General features: G+C 49.3%; 1 long non-coding RNA gene across 9 annotated transcripts in view; it reads left to right on the forward strand.

Moving 5' to 3' along the window:
* Nucleotides 1-26,329, forward strand: part of LOC140687484 (uncharacterized) — a 388,836-nt gene that overhangs the window by 323,045 nt on the left and 39,462 nt on the right. For 6 of the 9 annotated variants that reach the window (XR_012061880.1, XR_012061875.1, XR_012061877.1 and 3 more), the window contains 2 exons: nucleotides 5,458-5,672; nucleotides 8,016-8,215. This is a non-coding gene — a long non-coding RNA (uncharacterized lncRNA). Of the gene's footprint in view, nucleotides 1-5,457; nucleotides 5,673-8,015; nucleotides 8,216-26,329 lie in introns of those variants that run through there. The other 3 variants (XR_012061878.1, XR_012061879.1, XR_012061874.1) reach the window with 1 other exon arrangement.

Consider the following 26,329-nt stretch of genomic DNA (forward strand, 5'->3'; position numbering starts at 1 on the left):
TGTTTGGATGATCAGGCCCTACTGATTCTGCCCCTTCTTGTGCTGTATGTGATGGAACAGTCTTCATTTTTATTTATTTTTTAACCTTTTATCAGATTTGGAAGTTTTGCCTTCTATTTCTATTCCTTTATTGGTAACCGTTAAAATTTTAACATTAGCCATTTAACTTTCAAAGTCTAAAGTTAATGTGTATGTCATCCTTTCAAAGACTGTGTAGCCCTCGGGACTCCTTAGCGCTGATCATCCCCTCGTCCTTGTTACTGGCCTTTCATTTCCACCTTCTTTATAAACCACCCGAATGGGACAATTTCCCAGAATGCACTACAGGGATTTATAGAGACGAAAAATAAGCAGCAGACGTTACGAGCCCAGGAGGGTAAAATGAGTAGGTTCAAAAATGTATCTAGGAGGATTTTCAGCTATGACAATAAAGAAGAGGCAGGAGAAGCAACGCTCAGAGAGTATTAATACAGAAATTCCAGAGTGAAAGCACAACGCTACATGCTGACGAGGCACAGGCAGCCCTGAGCAGCGTGAACACCGCAGGCCCCGACTCATCCTCCTGCGCTGCGACAGCAGGGCACCGGGGGACCGAGGGAGTCTCCAAAGCAACTCTCGGGCAGAGAGATTTAAAAAGAAATCACAATTAGTTGTTAGATTTTTTTCTTTTTTGGTCAAACACAAAAGAAACTGGAAGAAAAAAACACTGAAAGCTTCCGATTGCGAAATGATGTTTCCAGCAGTCTGTACCCAGATACACTCTTACTCGAAAGGAAGAGCGATAAAGAACTTTCCAGAGGGAAGAAAACCATGAGTTTTACGTTTGCAGATTCTCGCTGAAAGAGTGATTGAGGGTTTGATCCTTCTGCATAATCTCCATGTTGCTATGGTTATAAATTACCCCTGACACCTCAGTGGATTAAAAAACGTCTCTCTCCCTTGCCCTGATCGCGCTGGCGAGCGTAAACCAGCAGTGTGCGTCTTTCTGCTCACGTGGAGTGACTGCAGGCGGGGCTGCCGTCTCACTTCCCACAACTGGAGGGGAGATTCTAACGAGTAACTTCGAGATACAGACCCTCGGCGTTCTTACACGTGCACAAGGAGACAGTGTACGTGCAGGCTGAGCACTGCATTTTTCATAGTATAAAATACTGAGGGCACTTTTTAAAAGACCAGTAAGGGAGTGGATACAAATCACAGTCTGCAGCGGAACATGACAGAGCAATGATCGGCAAGCTCTCTGCGAAGTTACTCCCTGCAAAGCCGGGAATACCTCCTCTCTGTTCCTCTAAGGGAAAGTGAGCCCGCCCCTGCTTTGGAGCGCTTAAAATCACTGGTGCGCATGCACTAAGCAATGTCAACATTACAACGTGGCATGGGAGAAAAAGTGAGGTTTTAAAGAATGGATACAGTCTGATACACTTTATTTTAGTTAAGTATCACACATACAAACTAATAATAATACTGCATGTCATGGATACGTTCACACAGAAAAACAGAAGAAGAATCATAAGGAGGAAGGTGTCTGTACCTGTCAGAGCGCTGCTCACTCCTCGAGGACGGGGCCAGGGTGGGGGGACGTGCCAGGGACTGCGGGAGTGGCAGTAACATTTACCAGCGTTGCTTGTCCTCCTAGATCTGAATGTGAACATAGGTTAAAACTCTAGGTCGTTGTACATTTTGGTTACTCCACAAATTAAAATGTAAAAGTTTCAAAATAGAGAAAGGCAAATACCATATGATATCACTTATATGTGGAATCTAAAAAAAAAAAATGACACAAATGAACTTATTTGCAAAACAGTAAAAACAGACATAGAAATCAAACTTATGGTTACCAGGGGGATGGGGAGGGATAAATTGGGAGTTCAGGATTTGCAGATACTGACTATATAAAATAGATAAACCACAAAGGCTTACTGTACAGCACAGGGAGCTACATTCGGTATCTTGTAGTGACCTATAGTGAAGAAGAGTATGAAAATATTTGTAACTGAATCACTAAGCTGTACACCAGAAATTAACACAACACTGTAAACTGACTATACTTCAGTAAAAAAAATTTTAAAAAATAGAGTGCACACCTGAAAAAAAAAAGAAAAAAAATACAAAATTAAACAGTAATTAAAGAGGAAATGCCCCAGAGGAAAAGCAGGCAAAGGATGTCAGTGAAAGTCACACAAATGTGGGAGAAGATGTTGCCTTGAATAGTGGTCAGTGACAAATTAATATTTAGGACGAGTGTCACTTTCCTGCGTGCATCACTGTCCCGACGGTACCTCCAAGTGTCGAGGCTGTGGGAACACGGCGGCCACGATACTCCTTGTGTGTCATGACATTTCTCTTTGGTGTCCCCATCCCCCGCTGCCACGTACATCAGACTGTAAACTCTTTGTGGGCAAGATCCCCATCTTTTTCTGTCTTTGGATCTTTGTGTACACCTGTCACCGTATCTATGCAAATTGGTTGTTTATCATACCTGTGTTGAGATAGACAAGATTCTGTGTTCTCTGTGTTGGGCTTAAAATACTGATTTTGAAAATTGTCAGCCATGCAGAAAGACAAAATACGCCAACCATCTGGTGCTTTTCATCCCCAAAGCTTAGCACTCTGGTGAACTCTCCAAGCAGACAGACTTGAGTAGAACAGAAACAAGACCTTCATTTCCCAATGTGGGGGCACGTGTTAGGAGACATTTTAATGGCAAACAGGTCAATCAGGGTGTAATTGCCTCTGACAGACACTCGAGAAATCAGAAACATTCTTCACCTAGAGCCGAGTGCCACTCGAAAAGATGACAGTCTTTCCTGCCTTTGAAAACATCAAAGACAATCGAAGCATCGACTTCCAACTGGATCATCAACATCGAACGCCCAGTGGACGAGGTGGGAATGGAACCCGCAGCCTCGCCAGGAGGAAGGCTCCGTGACAGGCCGTGCTGCACCCCAGCAGGACCGCTGCCTGGGTGCCGGTCTGGTCCAGCCTCAAGGGGCGGTGACCAGTCCTGGGCTCAGACAGGCCAGCGCTAGATGTGCGTGGCTCGGCTGCCAGGGCTTGAGGGGCATCAAAGGAATGTTTCCACCTGCTTGTGCTTCCACTGAGACCCCGCTTTGGGTTGACTTTAAACTTTCCAGTGAACTGCAGACGGCGGCCGGGAGAGGCAGCGCTTTACTTCAGAGCAGACACTAACGCCTGATTTGAATTAACGTCAGCAGCGCTTGGCTCAGAGCAGGGCTGAGAAGCAGTGGGACCACCAAGAACTTGACGTCTCCGGTTAAACTCGTCTTTACCACTGAGGGCGAGTTCTGGAGGCTCTCCTTTAGAAGACTGCACAGGCCGTTCCTGAAAACCGAGCTGTTCTACTCAGTCGTCGGTTTGGCTTCTCAACTGTCGTCTGGCAGGAAGATTTGCCGTTTCCTTTTAGGGACTCCTCGGGGTGTTTGTAGGTGCCTTTTACTGAGATAGTTGTGGCTCCACGCGTAATTGTAAGAGATAATAATGCAGAGAGTGCCTGCACGCTCTTTGTCTAGTTTCCCTGATGCCGATGGAGGGGAGACCTCTCCTCTACCCAGCTTGGGTTCATGGGCTGGGGTCCTGCAAATTAGACCAACAAGAGACAGATTAGCAAGAGAGAAACAAACTAGCACCTCAGCCTGTGCGCGGCGTGCACGCACGGGAGTACTGGGTGGTGAGTGACCGAATAGGGCGGTTAGAACGTGGGCTTCTGTAGCACCTTAACAAACGAACAGTACGCTTTGCCAGGAAGTGTCAAGACAAAGGGGAAAGGACTTGAGTTTCTAGCAGCAGAATATTGTGGGAAGGTGAATACATAAGGGAACCGATGGAAGGGAAGGTCTGTACAGTGGCTTTGTTACGTGGACTCCTCTGCCGCCGTCTCAGGGCTCCTAAGGGCCTAGAGTCGTCCCTGGGAATTACCTTCTGTCCTTCCTGGTTGGCGGGGGCTGGGGGGCACCTTTACAAATTTATTCCCTGCTTTTAGGCAAATAGAAAGAGGACAGAGAATTTTTATTGTATCTGCTGCTTCTCAGTTGCCTTCAGTTCAAAATCAAAAAATGCTGCACGCACCAATGTGCCGCACCACGGGGGGACCGCGTCTGCTTAACCATTCATCCGCTGAAGGGCGTCACAAATAACGCTGCTATGAACCTTCACGCACAGGGTTTCATGTGAATTTTCTTTTTTTTCTGGGGAAAATGTCCAAGAGCTCAGTTGCCGGGGTGGATGGTAGGTGCGTGGTCAGTTTCGTAAGAAATTACCAGCTGCCTTCCGGAGAGGCTGCACCTTCTACATCCCCACGGACGATATTTGCGTGTCAGTTTATTTGAAAGCGTTGCAAAGCGTCACGCCCATCACCCCGGGGATCCGTCTCCCGTGCCAGCTCCAGGTACGGAAAACCAAGGAGGAAGTATATAGTCTGCTGTCCTGACTCTGGAAACGCAGAGGGCAAGTTGGGCGCTTATTTTGCGTTTAGGCCTAGGAGAAGACCAAGTTAAAACTGTTTTATGGAAACCTAAAGCTCAGTGGAAAAACACACTGGCTGTTTCTCAGGCAACAATGCTTCTAATACATGGTCGTATCATCAGTACCACGGCGCCGACACGCTCTCCGGGGAGAAGAGTAAATCTGGATCCGGGGGGAGAGAACCTCAGCCAGCCAGAGGCTAACTGAGTGCTGAGGAGTAGGAACCTGTCACAGCCTGAAAAGTTCCACGGCCTGGGGGCCTGGGGCAAGGGTCACAGGGGGCTCCGCCTGTGGGCCGGGGAGGGCGGGCCGTGGGCCGAGGGCAGAGGTCGGCAGGGTGTGGAGGAGTGTGTGAGGACCCGCCAAGGCTGAAAACTGGCGCCTCCCTGTCCCTCAAGACAAACACTAAACCAGAAAGCTTTTTCAGAAGTTAGTTCTTCAAAAACTGTTTGAAATAAGGAGATTTTTTTTTGAAAGAGAAAATGGGGACCTAACTAGCAAGCATCAAGGGGGAAAGGACTTAATAACATTTCCTGTATCTTTAGGGTCTTTGGGGTCTGTTGCCGGGAAACATTCCAGAAACCCAACATACAAAGAGGTCAGGTGCAGCGATGGAGCCGGGAAACTTCCTGCAGAGGTGTCAGTCCAGTCAAATCTTAACACAGAATGCAGTCCACTTTTTTACAAAAACACAACTACAAAATGCTGCCTCTATTCAATCTATTTCCCATGGAAGCAGCCCCTCCAGGCGAGTGTCGTGTTTACCAGGGACTGCCATTTCAGATGCTGCTGGGGGAGTCATGGGGGCATCCTCTGGAGATCCCTGGGGCACATGTCCCCAGAACCAGTAGGACAGCTGGAACCTTGTGGCCTTTTTACAGGAAGGGATGGGGACACAGAGGCCATTAAGTCCTTGGAAACCAGGCCAAAAATCACAAGAATCTGTTAAAGCTGATTAAAATCTTCCCTCCTTAGGTGGAGAGGGGGAAGCCACGAGCTCCTGTTTTGGAATGAGCAGACCTGGAGTGAAGTCCCGTCTCTACTGCGGACCGCTCGAGGCCTTGGGCGGTCTGGGGCGAGGCCCGGGGTGCTGACGTGCTTCAGTGTGCGGACTGGAAGGGGGCCGCACCCCTGCTCACCGGCCGGCCTGCGGGCCCGGGGGCGTCACCTGTGTGAGCCGTGGGACTGAGGTAGGTCCTCTGTACTTGCTGTTGCTGCGTGGCTGGTGAGGATGTGCTGGCCGTTCCTGTTGCCGAGACCTGGACGTCGGCACCGGCTGACAAGTCACATCTTCAGGATTCATTTATTGACTCAACAGGCATTTGTTGAGAGGCTGCTGAGCGCCAGGGGGGTCTCGGAGCTGAAGACAGAGTGCCGAGGTGCGGGAGGCCTGGTGTTCGCGGGCTTACATTCTGGGGGAGAGGGAGGAATTGTAAACGTGACCCACGCAGGCCAGGTGCGGCAGGTGAAGTGGAGCCAGGGGACAGAGCGTGCAGGCGTGGGTGGAGGAGGATGCCCTGTTCATAGGTTTGTCAGGAAACGCCTCTGTGAGGAGGTGGTGTTGAAGCAGAGAGCTGGAACCAGCGGGGCTTCCAGGGGACTAGTCCTATCTGTGACGTGATTGGCCAAACACACTTTGTTAAAATACTTCCTGGCATGGCCTCTTGATTACTGCTGCCTGGTATCCAAGGTGGACCTGGAAAGAGTTCCTGCTGTGTTGGGAGAGTGCTGTGTGGTCTCCCTGTGTGCACTTAGGGGGCGTCAGGCTGGCTGTCCAGGGCATTTGGGCCCGGCTCCCCCCTGGGGGTCACTCACGTGCCTGGGGTCTCTGTCCCCTCTGTTCCCGTGGGCTCGCGCACAAGCTGTACGTTACCGCTGGTCCTTGTCTCCGTCCATCTCCTCCAGGCAGACCGCCGGCCTGAGGGTGAGGGCGGCCCTGGTGTTTTTCCTCCCATGTCTGGTGGAGTATAGATTTCAGAGCAGAACATTTTTCAGTCAAAGTTAGGAGAATGACTGAGAAAAAAGGAAACTAAATGGATTCGACTTTAAAAATGCATTTACTGAATTTTTATACAGCACATCTGCAGTAGCCGAGTTTTTTCTCAGGCTATTGATCTGGTTAAGACAGAAAGCCACCCCAGCTAGTTGAGGAAGAAGGGAGCGGGGAGGTCTAAAGGTCATCCGAGTCTGCGGCCAGGCCCACAGCCCGCCGGATGGGCCGCCGGGAAGCTCGCCCTCCGGCTCTCCCGGGGCCCAGGGCCCTCCTCCCTGCTTTGTCCATGAAGCGCCCCCACCCCGCTCTGCCGCCTGCGTGTGCGTGGCGTTAGCTGGCCGGGGCAGGGACTCCAGCCACGAAGCTCTGTGACCAGCCTCTTCCAGTCTCACCGTTCCCACTTTCCATCCTGGGAGACAGGCTGTGGCTCGTTCGGGGCCGCCCTGGGCCACGCAGCTATGGGCGTGGGGTGGGGTCTGCAGTGCCCAGGTTTGGCCTCATCCACGCGGGTGACTTTGACGTGCTGCTTCCATGAGTACACTCCACGACGCAGGGCCGCTGCTTCATGCAGCGTGTGCCGCGTGCCTTCCGCGGGGTCCAGCGTAGATCAAGGGCTCAGCCTGCATTCGTGGGGTGTTGGTTTCATGTTGAATGTGGGGAAAAGGCGGTGATTGGCATGTCTGGTGTAACCAGCCTTTTTATGACAAGTTTAAAGTATGCTTTTGTTTCCTTAGCGATGACCTGTTCTGCACTTTACTGCCTCCATGCTGGTGTGACCCCCCCTTTCCCCTTCATTTTTTGCAAGATAACTAACCCCAGTCAGATACCCCCACTTCCTAAGCAGAGGAATACTACATTTAGGACTAAAAAGTAATAACTCTCTAGCACTCAAGGTGAGGGACAGCCTTTGTGATGTCCACATCCTCAGGTGGACTGCGTCGCGTGTGCCCATGCACTGCGTCTGCTTTTCCTGTCTGTTCACGGAGGAGCTACTACTACTACCATTAATAATTGCAGGAGGGGGAGGAACATACTTCCTGTGGCTCTTGTGCAGATTACAGAACATAATGTGAACAGAGTGACCAGCACGGTACCTAGAAAAACATTCCGCCTTGAGTGTGCGGTTGCTACATGTTTTATCGACACCTTCAGCATCACCACCATTGTCATCATCAGCATGAACTTCACCATCACCAGCACCATCTCCATCATCATCACCATCACGTCACTGTCACCATCACCACCAGCATTGTCACCAGCAGCGTCACCAGCAGCAGCGACACCAGCACGACCATCATCCCCACTGTCACTCCCCCCAGGCAGGTCGTGATGATCACTGTGTGCAGGGCAATCATTTGTGGTTTTCTGATACAGACAGGAGGACTCAACAGGCCCTGTTTCTGTCATTTGAGAGGCAGTATGAGAAAAGAACAAGCAAAATACCAATCATTTGGGGAAAAGTCTGCTTTGTGCCTGCAGTGACACACAGTCAGCTTTTAAACCGTGTTCATTAGCTTGTGGAATCTTTTGTATCCCTCAGCTCTTAAGACTCGGTTCTGACCTGGGTGAAGGCTTCGGCTCACCTTGGAAATGGAATGTGAAGCATGACCAAGATGAAAGACAGTTTGCAAGAAGTCTGAGCATGGAAGTTGTCTGCAGTGTCACCGTTCTTCATTCTGGGTGATTGGAAGTGCTGGCCCACTTACAAATGACAGTCGAATAAAGAGTTTTAAACAAGCATTTTCTAGAATGTTGATTTACTTGTGGAGGAAAGAAAAATTGTTGTCTCCTGCCAAATGATTGCAGCACCTATAAAACGGTCAGGTCTCTTTTCTGCGGAAATGTCACAGTGAGATTTTTAAAATAGATTCCTGGCGCAGTTTCAATAATGTCGAGGTTAAAGATAAGGGGGAAAAGTACTTAACAACGAAAGAGAAGCAAAATACCGATTTAAAGTGGATTTCCGGAGCAGACTTGTGTTATGTCACTGTAAAACAGATGACCTCGTATCCTGTGAACAGTTTTCTGATTGTTTCATTGTAATTAATCACCATCAGCTCCACAGCTCCAGGCTGGTGACCCCTGCCCTGACTTTGCTGTAGAAGAGCACAGGGTCAGTCCCTGGGGAGGCTTCAAGGTGGGGAAGGAAACGGGCGTACGGAGCCTCGCAAAATACTGAAAGCAAAAGTCTCAGAGTCTGGTCTGCAGGGGACGGTTTTTGGCGTGTCCATCCAGATACTCCTCTCTTGAACTGACCCCCATGAGTCAAAGCCTCCAGTGGTCAGGACTGCGCTGAACAGCCCAGACCCGCCACTGCGGTAGATTGGTGTTGGCCCCTGGCCCAGGCGGGGACAGGTCCTCTGTCCCTAGAGTTTGTGCTGGGAAAAGAGCTGGAGCGATGGAAACGGGATGTATTATTGGTGTGGTGCCCATTCGCTCCTCAATGGTCTCCAGCTGTTCAGTGTTTACTTGGAATCCATAGGTGTCATAGCACCTTTGTAACAGATTACCCTTACCTAAAGAAAACGTAATAATTAGGATGGCTTATCATGATGGAAACAGTCAATTGTGAGGCTTAGTTCTCTTCCGGAAGATGTGTGGATGGAGGGAGCCCAGGTTTGGTTGAGGAACTTGCTGCGGGCTAATTCTCGTGGCCTTCCCTTCAGTGTCACAGTATGGCTGCTGCGGCTCCACAATCACATCCAGAATTTAGCCAAGGAGACAGGAGAAATATTTTTCCCCCGCCTCCTGCCTCTCCTAGACGTGCCCAGCAGCCTTCCTCCCCGGCTGGTTCTGAACCCTCCAGTGATCTCTAGTTGTAAAGAAGGCTGGGAAAGCTTTTTTTTGGGGGGGGGGTCTTCCTAATGGAAGGTGTGCAAGAAGGGAGTTGAGAGTGGCTGTTGGGTTAGCAGCCAACCATGTGGGCCCCTCTGCCTTGAGCGGCTTTGTTAGCAACTAAGGGATGAGGGGTCCTTCAGACTCTGGGCTCACATTGCAGTATTCGCTTTACCTAAGCCAACAGGAAGGAGGGATTTGGGGTCCAGCCTGAACAGCGCCTTCCAGAGCACGTGGGCAGCTCCACGTGCTAAGATCCCACACAACCACACGTGTCCACCCAGTACACCAGACCTTTATTCCATTTTTCCCCATTTGAAGCCATTACTCCGTCCCCCTCCCTCTCCCCCTCCCTCCTTCCCTCTCTCCGCAGAGGTCCTGGCCAGCACGAATCGGACCGTCACATCACCCGTGGTTTTTAAGCGTATCTTCCATGCACGTCAGTTTGCAGCACTGCACGGCATCACGACTTAGACGCCTCTACACTGTTGCACGATGCAGCCACCCTGCTCCCTAGAGCCAGCAGCCTCCTCTTCTTTTCACTCCCCGGTGGGTGTCTGAGGTTCATGCATGTCGGCACATGGAGCTCCAGTTCTCATTAAGCGCTGTGTTCCCTCTGCCGTGTGACTAGATCATCCTTTCTTTCTCTCTGCACTCATGGACCGTTAGCCTGTTTCCACCGCACTGTCATTACAAGCAGTGCCTGAGGGGCGTGTGTCTTCTTCCGCGGAGGAGCCAGCACCGTTCTGGCTGTGTGCCCCGGCGCTGGAGTTGGGGCGGGCGCGCTGGGGCGGGAGCGGCTTTCAGCAGAATCGCCGGACTGTTCTCCGCCCCCCGCCACGCCTCCCGCGGTGGGCGGAGCCCCGCTGGGGGGCGGGGCGTGAGAAAGGGCGTCCCTGGGCTTCGTTTGTGCTTTCTTCGCTGCAGCGAGGCCGAGCCCCTCACTGTGTCCGTGTGCGCTGCCTGCTCTGCAGGCTGTCGGCTGGCTTTCTGTCAGTCGTCCGTTGCGCCCTTTCTCCTGACTGGGGCCGCGCCCCACGTGGCCCGAGGCCCTCCTCCCTCAGTGACGGGCCGGTCAGCGCGAGGCCCCGGCGCGAGGCTGTCCTTGCGCCGTCGAGGAGAGCTTGTATTCACAGATATTTTACCTTTAAGTGTGAGGGCACCTGGAGTCACTTGCTTCAGTCGTGGTTTGTGCCTTTTCAGCCCAAGTCAAGAAGCGATCCCTGTGCTGAGTCATAAAATAGTCCATCGTGATTTGCTGCGAGAGGTTTGTTTTGCTTTGAAATGGTTTCACTTTCTCATATTTAAGTGCATAGTCGACTCTGAACGATGTTTGGGTGTGATGAAAAGTCAGGTAAGGGTCCCTGTGTCAGCCGGGGGGGCGAGGATGCCGGCCCCACCTGAGCACTGCGCGTCCCTGCTCCCGAGGCGCGGGGCAGCCTGTCTCGCTCCAGCGCCCCTCACGCCTGGGTTCCTCCTGGGCACCTGATTTTGTTCCAGTGGCTGGTTTGTTTGACCCTGAGCTAGCTCGTCCAGGGGTGGGTATTTTTACATAATAAATAATAAGCAGGGAATTTTTGCCTTGACATTGACTGTAGTCATTTCAGAACAGTCTGATATTTGCCTGGGGTTTTATCGTGTTAAGGACACTCCCCTTTACTCCTAATTTGCCAGTTTTTAAAAACTCATATTTGGATGTTGAATTATATTACATAATTTTGTGTATCTGTTGATGTGACTGTTCTTTAATGTGTTGGCAAGCTGAATTACATTCATGGGTTTCTTTATATTAAGATGGTAAATGAATGCGTCTTATGGTTTAATAGTGTGTGTGTGTGCGCACACGTGTGCAGGCATCCCGTTTGCTGAGATCTAATCTGGGTTCTGTAACTACGCTCAGAAAGCAGAGAATGTGTCGATGCTGTAATAATTCCATCCTCTCCTTTTGATTCTTTTGTGTCATAAAGTTGACTGTGTGGCGGAGTGACTTATCCAATCTGAAAATGTCTGCCTTTTCAAAGAGGTTACGATGTTTTAGTAGGAATATGGTGAAGTTTCCAGGACTTATTTCTACCCTTATTTTTGCTGTTGGTTTTACATCACCAGGCATGCCCAGTGCTCAGTTTGTGGTGGAGCTGGGGTGTGTCACTTGGGGTGGTGGCCCCTGCCAGCCCAGTGGGCAAGCTCGCCTCAGCTCAGGAGCGAGTCTGCGCTCAGGGTCACTTCTGCTGCCAGTGTTCTCGTGTGTTTGCAGATGCTCATCCAGCACCAGAGGTGACCACAGCGTAAAGGGAGGCAGGTGTCCTCTTGAAGCTCAAGATGAAATTTACACACTCCAAGCCGAGCAGACGGTAAATACATTGCAGACTCAGATTTTCAGACAGGCTTTTCAAACACTGTACAAAGGAAAAAAATAAATCACTGATGAAACCTATTAAAATATCCTAGAAACAAATCAAAAGATCTGAAAGAAAAGATGGTCTCAGAAACTCTCGTCTCAAGACTGGCCAGCCTTCCGGCGATCATAGAAGCTCTTAGCCGGTCTTTAGCCTTGACCATTTGGTGGCGGGAGGCTCATCGCGGAAATATTTTGCAAACAGTGCATTCACTTTATTTAAAGTCCAATTCTAGGAGAGATAGAAGAGACACATGAAGTTAGGTATGCAGAAAGAAGCTCGGAGTCTGGACAGTTTGAATGAAAGATGTGTCCAAGATAATAACTCTGATTTGTCTAATGAATTTATAAAATGGCTCTCAGGATAAAAGTGATTTGGAATAGTTAGAAAACGTCCCAAGCTAACATCTTTTAGGCCAGCATTTCTCATTTTCATGTGCCTTTTTGCAGGATCTGTTTTTTTTTTAAATTATTGAGTTTCTTTATAATGACATCCTATGATTACAAGCCAACAGAAAAAGTGATCAAAGGGGAACTAAGACATTTCCAGGAAAATGAAATCTCATGGAAACCCTCGCGGAAGCCCCGAACTCTACCAGCCTGCATTCTGACAAGATAAAGATGCTCATCTTGTCTTGGGACCTAGAGTTGGTTGAATGTTGGCCCCAAAAAGTTGTATCCAGGAGGAAACCCTTGGGACCAGTGAGTGTGGCCTTATTTGGAGAAGAGGCCTTTGCAGACGTAGTTCAGTTAATGCTCTTGAGATGAGCTCATCCTGGCTCATCTAGGTGGGCCCGCGGTCCAGTGACAAGTGTCCTTAGAGAGGACAGAAGAGGAGAAGATGTGGACACGGGGAGAGGAGGAGGAAGAGGCCACATGAAGACAGAGCAGAAACTGGGCAGATGTGGCCACAAGCCAAGGAACTGCAGGAGCCAGCGGCGGCTGGAAGAGGTGAGGAGGGGTCTTATCCTTCAGAAGGAACACAGCCCTGCTGAGAGCTGGCTTTTGGACCTCTGCCCTCTGGACAGTGAGAGAGCACGTTTCTGTTTCTGCTGTTTGAAGCCACCAACTTTGTGGACATTTGTTGTGGCAGCTACAAGACACTGACACAGCCCCCACTGTGTCCCCTACACTGGGACTGTGGGTGGTCCGAAGCCAGGAAGAGCAGTGACAACTTCTGATGATAGATCATGAGCAAAAGAAAAAAAAAAACCTGCAGTCTGATTTGTTGGGACGACGTTAGCCAGGAGACTTCCTAAGGGCACGGAGGATTATAGCCCAAAGCTGGCAGGACGCAGCCACTAAGCACAGGGCAGGCAAACGTGAACACCTTTTAGGGGTAACCTTGAAGCAACGGGGATGCAGATTTGTGAAAGCGTCTACACAAAGGCTAACATAACCTGAGGGACTTCAACAGAGTCCAGCTTCTAGAACCAGGGACACCTGCTCGGCTCCGACCCCGCCGGCAGTGCTCTGCTCAGACCTCACGGCCTCTCTTTAAGATGGACACACGGAGGCGGGCAGAAAAGGCACTAGGACGGAAAAGTGGCTCAAACCTGCTAAAGAGGATGTTAGCAGAACATGAGAAATTCCATCTGAGATCCAGAAGACAAGGACACATTCCTCTCGCCTGGCAGATGCCTGTGCGAGGTTCCGAAAGCCTCAGCAGCGGGGTGTCAGGTCAAGGTGAGCCCCACCTCTAAACGCTGGGCATCCTGTCCTGGTGGAGCCAGAGCATTCTTCCCGCTGTGGGCATTTCAGGAGGGGGTAGAAAACCATCTGGGGGAGGCTGAACAGTGCCCCGGAATCTGCGTGCATCTTAGGGAGGAAAGTGAGTTTCCACAGTAAAGGGGAGGCGCGTGGGGGAGGAGCATGAATGGGAAGGGGCCCTTAGTGTCAAAGCCACGTGGGTCTGTTGAAAATGGAAACCCCGGTTCCTCACTTTTATCAACAACAAAGCCCTTGGAACACTCACTTCGTGTTTGTTAAAAAGAACCCTTTTTCTGGTTTAACGTTAGTTCTCCTACCTGATTGTCCGGTAAGGGCGCCGGGAAGAAACCGGTATTTTTAGGCCCCAGGGAGTAGAAACGTCAGAGCTTCAGCTGGGAAATTTTGTGTAATTGGCATGATTGAAGGAAGGATTTTTATACTTGTTTGACCAGCATTTCACTTGAAATGTAGGTTTTGAATGGACGCTATTATTCCTTTGTCAACAAACATGGAATAAGCACTCACCGCGTAGCAGGCGCCGCGAGGCCGACAGTAACGCAAACTCCTTGCGCTCACTGTGTGCGGGGCGGGCAGCGGGAGGCCCTCAGGCAATCTGTGTCTGCTAACTCACTTAACCCTTGTCGGAAGCCTGGGAGGTAGGTCCCTGTTTCCATTTGCAGGGGAGGAAACTGAAACCTTGAAATAATGAAGTAATTTGCATAAAATGAAACATTGGAAAACTGGAACGGTTTGCCCCGAGTCTGTGGCGGTGGTGGTGAGGGGTGTGGACCGACCCCGGCAGTCTGCCTCCCGCCAGGTCCGGGCCCGCTGGCCGCACGCCTGGGCCTGTGATGACGCACGGTCGTGTCACCAAGCCGTCCTCCCGTCCCTCCCAGCCCCAGGGGGACAGAGACTTCACCAGACAACACGCAAGTAAGTACACGGTCACAGCTGCCGTGAGCCCTGGAGAGTGAGGTTCAAGGTGCCACGAGGCATCAGGAAGGAGCTTGCTGCGGTCTGGTCTGCAGAGGCCGGTACCTGAGGGATACCTTGATTCCATTAAGAGGGTCGGGAGATGTTTCAGGCCGACAGGAGCCACACGCTTGTACAAGATCTAGGCGTGTCCTCAGTGGATCCGGGTTCTGCATCAGTGTCTTAAATGTGGTCCCTGAGTCGGCAGAGTAGCATCGCCTGGAAGCCTTTTAGAAAGGCAGGTTCTGAGGCACCACCTCATAGCCACCGGGTGGGAAATTCGGGTCGGGGGCCCAGCATACAGTTTGAAGAAGCCCCTCAGGAAATTCTGATGCTCACTAGAGTTTGGAAACAGTTCAGAGAATGCTGGAGGGGCCTCGCCCAGCAGATTAAACAGGTGAGGAAGACTCTATTCAAGACAATTGCAGGGGGACGGTTCAATCCCCATCACCTCCGTTAAAAAGATAATTAAATAAATAAACCTAATTAACGCCTCCCCCCCAAAAAGACCATTGTAGTCAGGGGGAGAGACTGTCGCTATGAGAGGCAGTGAATGAACTCAACTCCTTTGAAACAATCAGCAGGAGCGTGTCTGAGTCCCGAGGGCTGGCGGGAGGGTGTCAGCGCTGCCAGGCGGGCGGTGCTCACCTGTTGGTGCCCACTGAAATTGGCTGCCACCTGCCCACTGAGACCAGGACGTGGGGGTCTCTTTTTCTTGATGATCGTGTTTCAAAGGGATGACTCCTGGGTCCTTGAGGAAGACAGTCCTGGGTTGTAAAACTCGCCAGAGTCTGAGAGATGATTTACATCTCAAAGGGGCAGGGAAGTAATTTGCAATTGCAAGTTTTCTAAAGACAATACACTAAGAAAAGGAAGATCCAAAACTTGAACTGAAGGGAACTGGTAAGGCCATCTTGGTCACAATGGGGCTGACCTGGCCACTTGGCTGCTCCAGCCACGCCAAGTCCCCTCTGCAGTCCAGTTAAGGTCCACTCCCTACAAGGGAGCGAGACTTCCACACACTGGCTCCATCCTTGGCTCTCGTCCCTGGCCCTTGAGAGGGTACCGTTTCTGCTTCTGATCCCTCCAGTATCAGCGTGTGCCCTCTCCACCCCCAGTCACTGGGTTTCCAAACATCCTCAGAGCCCAAATCAAATACCAGTTCTCCATAAAGCTTCCCCAGAGGTCATCCTCCAGCCTGCACCAGGAAGCACTCGCTTTCCATTCTCCCTGGCTCCTGGCACGACTGAAGGAAAGGCTGGAGCCATCTCCTCGTGTGACAGGGAGGGGCTCCCCGTCCGTGTCTGACTCCAGGGTTAAGCCGAAGTTGTCAGCACTGGCTGTAGGCTGCGGTGTTTACGTGTGCTTTAAAATATCGAAGATGTTGTGCCAATTCAGGTAATCTTCCTCTGAAGCAGAATGTATTGACAACAGGCTCTCACATTAAAAATCCTCGAAAACAACAGCCGCTTGTCTGCGGCGCCTGTGGGAAGGGCGACCCTGCGCGGTGTGCGCAGCCGTCTGAGCATCTCTGAGGGCTGGACAGCAACCAGGCAGCAGAATTTTCGGTGACACCTGCGTGTTTCCCCGACAGTCAGGTGCTCCCCCCTTCATTCAGAACGTACTTAGGAAGCTTTCGTTGCTCAGACACTTGTGCAAGGGGAATTTCTCTCTTAGACAAAGTCACCTTCTAGAAAAATCGCATCAGCAGAACAGAAGCATGTGTATGACCGAGTTTCCTAAAAGCATGTGGGTTTGTGTGGCCGACCCCAAATAGAGGCTGGGAAAAGCCAAATTCCAAAACAGAAAACGATGACCCCTCTCTCCTGGCCAGGAGGGCTTTGTAAGCGCACGTAGGCTCTGCCTGTATCAGCGGAGCAGCCAGTGCCCCGTGAGCCCAGGTCTAATAGCGACAAGGACATTTGTTTCTTCCCCGCCCCTTCCCATCGAAGGTGGAGATGATTAATGGGTCACCAAGGTAATCATACAGTCAGCTTTTCTGATCAGAGTGTCCCTCGAGCAAACCATGTCAGCTCAGGACCGCACAAGGCAGGATATTGATGGATAGTTTTATGACTCATTTGGGCAGATCCATGAAGCCAATTACTTCATAAGGTGGCATTTCATCACGGCCGCCTTCGATCCACCCCGGCTGGCTCATCGATTAGCATTTGCCAAGGAAAGCGAGTGTAACAGTCTGGGACCCAAAACTGCTGACAGTGGTACCTGGACTTGAAGAAGGGTGTTTCCGGCGACGTGCGTGTGATTCCCGGGGGCTCCCGTGATTATCCTGCCATCTGATAAGGTCTAGCAGTTTGATGTCAAGCGGGAGAAGAGCCACGGGGCCGTCCAGCAGGGCTTATCTGGACCGGCCTCCCCACGCACCCTCCCTTTTTATTGGAGAACGTGAACACTGAATCCAGACACACACTCATGCATCATTTGCTCAGCTCGGAGAAAGTCAATTAAATTAAAATTTCAAGCTGAAAAAATATACGCTAGCTCTTACTTCTGATTTTTTTTTTAGTTTAAATCCAATAGTGTTACGTTTTGGTACACGCTCACTGGTGCACTGGCGGGCTGTTAACAAGCGGAACCGTTTACAAGCAGCGAGTTCTGTGTGATTCCGAGCACTTGCCTAATTGGAAAATTAGGTGCAAAGAAAGCATTTTTTCAGATGATGTATTTTTGCGCAGTTGGCTCTCTCATTCTCGTGCAGATGCGTAACTGAGAGAGGGCCGTGTTGACTCAGCTCCCGACTTCTGCAGGCTGCCCGCGGCTGTCTTTCCCATCCCAGAGGCCCAGTGCAGTGTGACACGCGGTGACATGTCCGCCATCGGAATGCAGACTCGTTCCCGTGCAGGAAGGAGCTTCCGTTCGGGGAAAGAAGTCTGGCAGGCAGGAGGCAGTTTCCTGTCACGCAGGACTCTGCAAACTTCTCCCCGTCGCTGCCCATTAATTGGAAGGCAGGTGGGAACCACGGAGCAGGGAGTCAGAGCTGGTCTGTCTCATTACATTAAATGAAATATGTATTTTATGCCAAGAGTTCTAGAATTACAGGAAAAATGTGAAGATGGTACACGGAGCGTCCACACCCAGTTTCCTCTATTATTTTTAACCATTTTATCGAGACATAATTCACCCGTCATAACACACAGTTCAGTGGTTTTTAGCATATTCAGAATTGTGCAGCCATTCTCACAGTCAACATCAGACACTTGCATGGCTGCAGGGAGAAATCCTGCTCCTCGCGTCAGTCGCTCTCCTTTGCCCCCAAATCTCCCAGCCCTCGGCAACCACTAATGTACTGTCTGTCACTATAGATTTGCCTATTCCAGACTTTTATATAAATGGGGTCATACAGCACGTGGCTTTTGTAACTGTCTTTTTCATTTAGCAGAATGTTTTCAAGGTTCAACTGTGTTTTTCTTCAGAGAACTGAGTGCTTTATCATTATATAATGTTTCTCTTTATCCCTAATAATCTTCCTTGCTCTGAACTCTGCTTTGTCTGACATTAATATAGCTTCTCCAGATGCCTTTTATTCGTGTTAGCATGGTGTATCTTTCTCCATCTCTTAATTGTATTTTATATTGATTGAAGTACAGTCAGTGTACCATGATATGGCAATTTCTGGTGTACAGTATATTGTCTCAGTCAGACATGTATGTACATATATTCCTTTTCATATTCTTTTTCGTTACAGGTTACAAGATACTGAATCTAGTTCCCTGTGCTGTACAGTATGAACATATTGTTTATCTGTTTTATATGCAGTCGTTAGTATCTGCAAATCTCAGACTCCCAATTTATCCCTCCCCTCCCGCTCCCCCCCCCAACCATACTACACGTGTGAGTCTGTTTCTGTCTTGCAGATAAGTTCATCTCTTTACTTTGGAGTCATCTGAATGTTTACATTTAAAGAGGGTTTCTTATAGACAAGATAGTCATGTCCTGGTTTTTTTTAAATACACACTCTGACAGTCTTTTCCTTTTAATTAGTGTGTTTAGACCATTTGCGCTTGAAATGCCTGGTGCAGTTGGATTAATGCCTGCCACAGTTGTGCGTGTTCTCTTTTTCTTGCCATGAGTCTGTATTTCTTTACCTCCTCTCAGTTTTCCCTTCATCTCTGGTTAAATTGAGACTTTATATGGTTATATTTTATCCAATCTCTTCGAAAATAAATCAGTTATACCTCTTTTTCAGAAAAACTCAAAGCTCTTCAGCGGATGCGTAGTGCGCGTGTTAAGTTCCTCTGTGTCCGCCTGCGGGAGCACGGCGCCGTGGGTCTCCGGCGGGGCCCCCGGCTCCTCGCTCGCAGCCCAGGAACACGGCGGTGTTTGTGTCACGCGTCCACGGGCTGGCACTGCCCGACGTTTTTGTTGCTGGTGTGAATTTAACATTTAGCTTAGACGCGGTCATCTTTTAGCTCAGGTTAGAATCAGAAACATAACACGTTTTAGTTGCGTTTCTGTTCTCTGTGAGGCTCTTCCTTTCCGTCTGTGATCTGAGTTTGGACCGGTCCCGTTTCCTTTCTCTGGAAGGCTTTCTTGTGCCGTCTCTCGTCGGGGAGCGCTGCTGGCAGTGAATTCCCAGTGCTTTTGTTTCTCTGAGGAAGTGTTTCCACTTCACGTTTGAAAGATGATCTCCCTGGATGTAGACTTCTAGGTGGGTAAGTAGATTCGGGCAAGCTGTGAAACATCTCGCCCCTCCTTACTCCTTGCGTGGTTTCTGATGAGAGGTTCACTGTGACTTGTACTCTTGTTCCTCAAGGTGGTAAAGCGTTTCCTTAGCTTCTTTCGATTTCCACTTTGCCGTTGGTTTCCCGCGGGTTGACTCTGTTCTGCAGAGGCGTGGATTCGCTGGGAATAATTGTGCTTGCTGATGTCTGAGCTTTCTGGATCTGCGTTTTCGTGCTTGTCATTGATTTTGGAAATTTCTCAATTATTTTTACTTCAGACTTTCTCCTGTTCATCTCTCTCTCTCTTCTCCTTCTGGTTTTCCAAAAATTCACCTTTTATGCCTTTTGAAGTTACCCCAGTGAGCTGGGCGCCCCCTTCTTGCTGTGGCTTCCATCTTCTTCTCTCCTGCAGAGTTTTCTGCTGACACGTCTTCAGGCTCACTGACCCCTTCCTCCGTTCCTCCGTTCTGCCTGTGAGCCCGTCAGAGGCGGTCTGTTTCCGTTTCGGTGTTTTTGAATTCCACTGTATCCTTTGGAGGTTTTCTCAGGGTTTCTGTCTGTCTGCTTACATGACCCGTCTCTTCTCACGTGATGTCTGTTTTATCCGGCAGATCCCTTAGCAATAATTCTAATACCTGCATGGTAACCCGAGCCAGGCTAGCTGGCTGCCACCTGATCCACAGTTCTGGACCCTGCGGTTTACCTTGGTGAGCGTTTCCTCAGGTGAACCAGATGGGACATCAGTCCTGCAAAATGATTTACCTGGAAAAAAAAATTGGAAATGCCACAGATGGTCTATTCCCTTGTTAGAGACTCACAGTAAGTATTAGTGCAGTGAGGACTTACTGAATGCTGACTTAATTTTGGAATTCTGTAGTGAAGAAATGAATTCACATTTGTCCGAGAATAAGATCCCCAAGCTCATTTGCGTGTAGAGCCGTGTGTGGGCGCTTGTTAACACGGCCTGGGTCTTCGTGTCCCTGGGGTGTGCTTCGTAAATAATACCGCAAGCTCAGTGTGTTTCTCCACCTGTTTGCATTGTTATTTTGTAGACCTTGTTCTACGATGTATATAGAACATTATAGGTTAAAACAATTCACCTGATATTATGAAATTCACCATGTAATTGTCCAAGAGATCTTTGATGTTCATTAAGCCTCTTGTTTGTGTATTTTTATTTACGTATTTTTTTAAACTTAGGTGGGAAATAAAAGTGTAGGTTATCTTTACCTAGTTAGCATACATGAAGGCTCTGGTTCCTAAAGGAACAAATGCCCGCTTGTTCTTTCATATACTAAGCACAGTGGAGTTCTCTGTTGCAGCAGGGGCCACAAGAAGTCCTTTCTCTGATGGCTCTTATGTTCCAAGTGGGGTGTCAGCCCTTCCCTGAGAGACAGACCGATAACGAGTTTTACTGTTCCCTTATTTTAAGGCCTGTGGGTCGTAATGAAGATGTCATGAGAAGGCTTGACAATTCTAATCTTTGCTAAGAACGAGTTGCACCTGAGTTAGGGAGAACAAGGTCTACGCCTCGGAGCACTAGCCCCCGAGACTGCTAGTGTGTGCAGTGCCAAACCCATTCCGAGGTCAGACGTTCCGCAGTACTTAGTATTTAGGAGAACTAAACATCTTTCCTTCCTGAAGGTCTCTCATCTCCTTTCACGTGCTCTGTGTGTGTGGCTGGTCTATCGAGTTCCCCAAACTCGCTTCTCAGGAAGCATCTCGTGACTGTGTTTCATAATTCACGTTTGGGGACATGCTCTTGTGTTCCCTGTGTACATGTGACATGCCAACATGCCCAGATAAGAGGTTTGTAAGTATGCCAATTTTAGAAGCCTAAAAACTAAGGAAGAAAAAAGGAATCTCGGTGGGAAAAAGTAAGAATTCTGAGTGATTTGAAGCCTGCAGATGCTTTTACATAGTCAATAAAGTAAATCAAAAAGGGGAAAAAGAAATCAATCCGCAAGCTAAAAATAAGCAGAAACAAATGAACCTAATTTTATATCAAAGTGGTAACATCATAACAGAGAGAAGAATTATTCCCTGTAGTCTCTGAATACAGCAACCTGAATCTAAGTCCTTGGTGATTATAATTCTAAGATTAAAAAGAACTACAGAGGAGTCTTAAGATTCACTCAGTGGGTTTTTTTAAATAATAGTTTGGTATCATAATCTGACACCATTTAATGTACCATTTAGAATAAATAACTGTGTTAACATTATTAGTGCAAATGTATACAAATATATATACATCTAAAATCAGAAAAGACAAGGAATAAACCCTGTCCTGCTCAATTGGAGTAGGAGATGGTAATGGACCGCGTGATTGAACAACACCCACCCTAGCTGTCTCCATTGAGAGGAGCGTCCCGGGGCAGTAGCGCACACGCTCAATCTTATGTTACAAATACCACTTCCATAGGAAGAGGTAGGGTTCAAAGGCGTATAATCGTGTGTCAACGGGAATTCCACTGGATAGACGTGGGATTATTTGAGCGTCCAAACAACACATTTTTATTGTGAAATATAGAATATAAAACACATGAACCCATAACTGTATTAAAGTCCAAAACGGGGCAGAACTAATGCAAAGTAAAAACCCAAACAGTGTGGTGGGTGAGGGAGCAGGCACCCTCTAGATTCCTTTTTAGAAAAGGGTTTGAAACCCCACCACAGAAGGCACCTGGCTGTGGGCTCCAGTTCAGGGAGCCGCCTGGCCCCAGGTTGTGCTGTGTGGGTGGTGGGAGGGCTGAGTGAGGTGGGGGTATAAAGGTCCGGCCATTTCAGCCCAGCTCGGGGCAGGTGGGCAGCTCCCCGATTGTGGAGGGCTGTGCTGGGTCCAGGATGCAAGCAGAGCCAGAGAAGGAGGGAGACCCAGGGGGGCAGCATCATTTGGGACCCTAGATCCAATCGTACCTGAAGACGTCCTCCGGGACTTTCCAGCAATAAGAACCAGTAAACTCCCTATTTCACTAAGGCCCATTGGATTTGTGTTTCTTTCCCTTGCAACTCTGAAAGTGCCGAATAAAACAGATGTAACAGTCAGAAATATGAACAAATTTAGGTGTATGTGTGTGGGAATCTTAGAAGAATTTTAGTAGGCAAAAAGATGTGATGTTTTATTTTTAAATTTTAATTATGAAACATTTCAAATAAGCATGAAAGCACAGAAGATAACAGAGGAGGTCATCCTTGCACCCACCTCTGAACAGCTATTAACATTCTGTCCTATTTGCCACAGACGTCTTCATCGCGGCGTCTGTGTGGTCGAAAATGTAAGAGGGGAGGGGGACCTGGCGCCCCTCTGTGCCGTCTCCCAGGCAGGCGCTTTCCCTCAGGGCAGCCGGGACCACCTGTTTTCAGCGAATGTGCTCAGAAACATTCGAATGCAGATGCTGGGAATACATTTTATCGCAAATGATAACGTTCACAGACTGACTCCTCTTTGGCTCTTCCCGCAGAACGCACCTTGGAGATGGTTCGGTGCCGTGCAGGTGGGGCCGCCTCTTCCCCCTGCCCAGCTGTGGCGGGCCCCGCGGGCGCAGCCCTGCCGATCTGTGCTTCGGTCGTGTTGCGCGTTCGGCCGCGGAGCAGGTGGCTGGCCTCGCGCACCGGCCACTCCCACAGGCGTAGCGCACGTTTCTAGGCGTGGGAAGCCTGTGTCAGAGGTTCTGTATGATTGTAGTTTTGATAGATTTGCCAGATGTCCAACGGAGAGGTCATATCAATTTGTGCTCCCGCTGGTAGTACACGAAAGAATCGATTCCACAAATTCTGGTCAGCTTTGGGTTATTGCATTTTTGCTGACGTGATCACTAAAAAAAGTCACGTTGAGGTTGTTGAAGTTGCATTTCACGTTGAGCGTCATTTTACACGTTTAAGAACCACTGGTGTTTTATTTTCTGTGAACTGTCTGTATTTTGTGCCCACTTTTCTGCTGGGCTTTTGGGTTTTTTTTAAACTGTCCGAAACTCTCTCTCTCTCTCCCCCTCCCTCCCTACCTCTCTCTTTCATCTTTTTTAAATTGGCCCTGTGCGACATAAATAGCAGATGTGTTCCACATTTTCTCATTCGTCTTTTTACTTTTTGTAATGGTGATTTTTTTATCGTGTGGAATTTTTAAAAATTTATTTTTGTGCAGTCAAATTTATCAATCTGTTTTAGGGCTTTGTGTCACTTTAGGAAGGTATTATGGGATGAACGGTGCCCTCTTTCAGCTCATATGCCGAAATCCTAGCCCCCGTCCCTCAGAACATGGCCGTACTCGGAGACAGGGCCTTTCATGAGGTGATGAAGGTGAAGGCGGGTACTACGGGTGGGTTCGTGTTCAGCAAGGCTGGCGTCCTTATCAGAAGAGATGAGGACCCAGAAGGACACAGAGAGAAGACAGCCATCTGCAAGCCAAGGAGAGAGGCCTGGGGCACAGCCTACCCTCCTGGTCCTCAGGGGAAACCAGCCCTGCTGACACCCTGGTCTTGGACACCCAGCCTCCAGAATGATGAGGACGGAAATGTCTGCGGTTTAAGGCACCCAGGCTGCGGCCCTGCCTTACGGCAGCCTGAGCCAGCTAGTAACAAAAGGACCTCTCCCAACAGGGTATTTAAAAAAGCGCAGCGCCCCGTGCACCTCCTGGACATGCAGGCTGTTTGCTGCTGACTCGCTCTGTGTGCTGCTTCCCTGCCGAGTCCCCTTCAGTGGAGAGAGTCTGCCTCAGAGGGCGCTGCTGCTGCTCAGAGAGGGGCCGGGGCGGAGATGCCAGCCCTCGGCGACGGACTCTCCCTGGGAGCCCACCCCCAGCCCGTCTTTGCCACCTGCTTGGAGAGCCCTGGCCCCCGACAAAGCACATGAGCAGCATCTACACTGCCTGTCGTTTGGCCCAAGAGGAGAGAAGTGGGTTGGAGATCTGTTCATGTAGCTGCTCATCGTGAAAATACGTCCAGTAGCGCTCGCCTCTCAGATGTGGGGAAAGAACCCTTTCCCTGACTCTGTTCAGCAGCACGTCTCTCTGGCTCGACGCCAAATGGCATCCCTGGGCCGCGGGCGCTGAGCCAGACCTTCCTCCGCCCTGGCGAGGAGAAGTGGCCTCTTCCCGGCTGGTGACTTCTCACCGGGCTGTGTGCACTGTCCCCAGGGAGCAAGCATGTTAGAAAAACCCAGCTCGAGGGGAACTGCGTGCACGGCCCCGGCCCGCGGAGAACCGACTTTGCTTTCTGATCAGGCTGCCGGGCTGGGTATTTATTCACTCCGTCCTGCTCACGGACTCACTCCATCCTGCTCAGGGACTCATCATGTGGCTCTCAGGCGTCCCCGTCCGTTGTGAGTTGATACTGAAAGTGTGTGATGAAAGAGCCAATTTGTCCTTTTCCCCATCGGACATAGATTTGAGCTAACAAAGAGTCACCACGGAAGCAACCGGTCGTACATCAAAGAGTTTAACTCTGGCAGGCCTTTGAAGAGGCGGGGTGAGCACGTGGGAATTGTGTTCTGAGGGGGCCGTGCGGCTTTAGAGCACCACGGGACTTTTGTGGCCATGAACAGTGTTTAAATTTTAAATAGCTCTTCAATAAGTTCTTTCAACCTCTCCCTTTCTCTCCTCCTCCCACAATTAGATGGTAAATAGGACCAGAAGGGATTGGACCCAGCACAGTCATCGTGGTCAGTGTGTGGTGCTGCCAGAGGATGGATGAGGGGACATAGTTCACTTTCCACGCCCAGCACGTTGGGTCAGATGAGCTGGACTCTCTGTGTGCATTTGCCACGGGGCCCCTCAGCGCCCTTCCAAGACCCTGCTCTGGCGACCCATCAGTCAGTCCTGCAGGCACGGCGATGCTTTCTGGATGCACTTCAGATCCGCCCTTATAAGGCGCTCTGGGACAAAGGTCAGGAATTAAACGTGGACACTGGACGGCTACTTTCAGGTGGCGGGACTCCGTGTCTCTCACTGGCTCCCCACTGAATAGCCAGCATCTAATGTCGTGCCTGGCACCGAGCAGGGCTCAACTGATATTTATTTCATGAATAAATAAGAAGCATTTGAAAAATGGTAGATTAAGTAAAGACCAACCCCTAAAATGAGGACAGCTAGAAAAAGTGTACAGCATATTAAAAATTCTCCAAGAGCACAGAGAAAGCCAACAAGATAGTGAGGAATTAGCGGGATAAGACCAGGAACAGCTCAGCTGAAATTAAGAGATGTTGTTCGTCTAAGGTCACAGAAGAAACTGAATCCGGCAGGACCCGAGTCGTTTACAAACACAGGAGAAGTACAGGGATTGGCACACTGTGTGAAATAACCGGGCACATTGAGATGGTGATGCGACGTGCATAAACACGAGCAGAAGATGCAGGAAATGGAGCTACGTTCACAGGGGAGCCAGGAGCGAGAGCTGTAGGACTGAAAAAAAACTATGATGATCATGTTCAAGGAGGCAGACGCCACTGAGAATTTCTACAAAGAACCTGCCAACTATTAAAAAAAGAGTTGAAAGTTGTAGGAAAATGCATAAACATTTAGAACAACTCAGTGAACTTAGCATAGATTGGATGCAGAAAGAGTTAGTGGAGTGAGACATAGATCAGATGTCAGTGTCAGCAGCTGGTCATTGGCTGACAGACCAGGGGGAGGGCAGGACAGGGTGGAAGAGGCACTGAGGATGCTCAGAGGAGGACTGGCACTTGTTTAATCTGAAGCCCAGAGAGCAGAGAGAGAACATTCAACAGAGGCAATATTAATTACATTGGCTGGGAACGTTTCAGAGCTAATGAAAGACAAAACTGATAGCTCTAAAGAAGCTTTACTACCCCAAACAGGGTAATTTAAAAACATTATGTACTAAGTTACATTAGTGTATAACTTCTGAAAACTAAAGGTGGAGGGAAATTTTTTAATTCTTAAAAATAGCCAGAAAAAAAAGGCAAGTTTCCTTAAAAAAAAAAAAAACAACAATTTAACTGGATTTGACAACTCTCTTCTCAACAGTAGAAATAGAAGCCAGATGTCAGTGAGATTAAAAAGTATTAAAGGACTAACAGAAAATCACTGCCAAGCTAGAATTCTATACCCAGCAAAATAATGACTTTTAGTGACACAGAGACAGCAAATGCATCTTCAGACAAGACTAACTGAGCAGTTCATCGTCACCAAGCCAGCACTCGCGGAAGTTCTGAACTTGTCCACCAAGCAAAAGAAGCCAGACTCAGAACAGCGCAGAACACGCCGTTCCTTGTGTCTAAATGTTTTAAAACCCGAACTGTAACGTA

The sequence above is a fragment of the Vicugna pacos genome, chromosome 19 (genome assembly GCF_048564905.1).
Source record: "Vicugna pacos chromosome 19, VicPac4, whole genome shotgun sequence".
Classification (NCBI taxonomy): Eukaryota; Metazoa; Chordata; class Mammalia; order Artiodactyla; family Camelidae; genus Vicugna; species Vicugna pacos.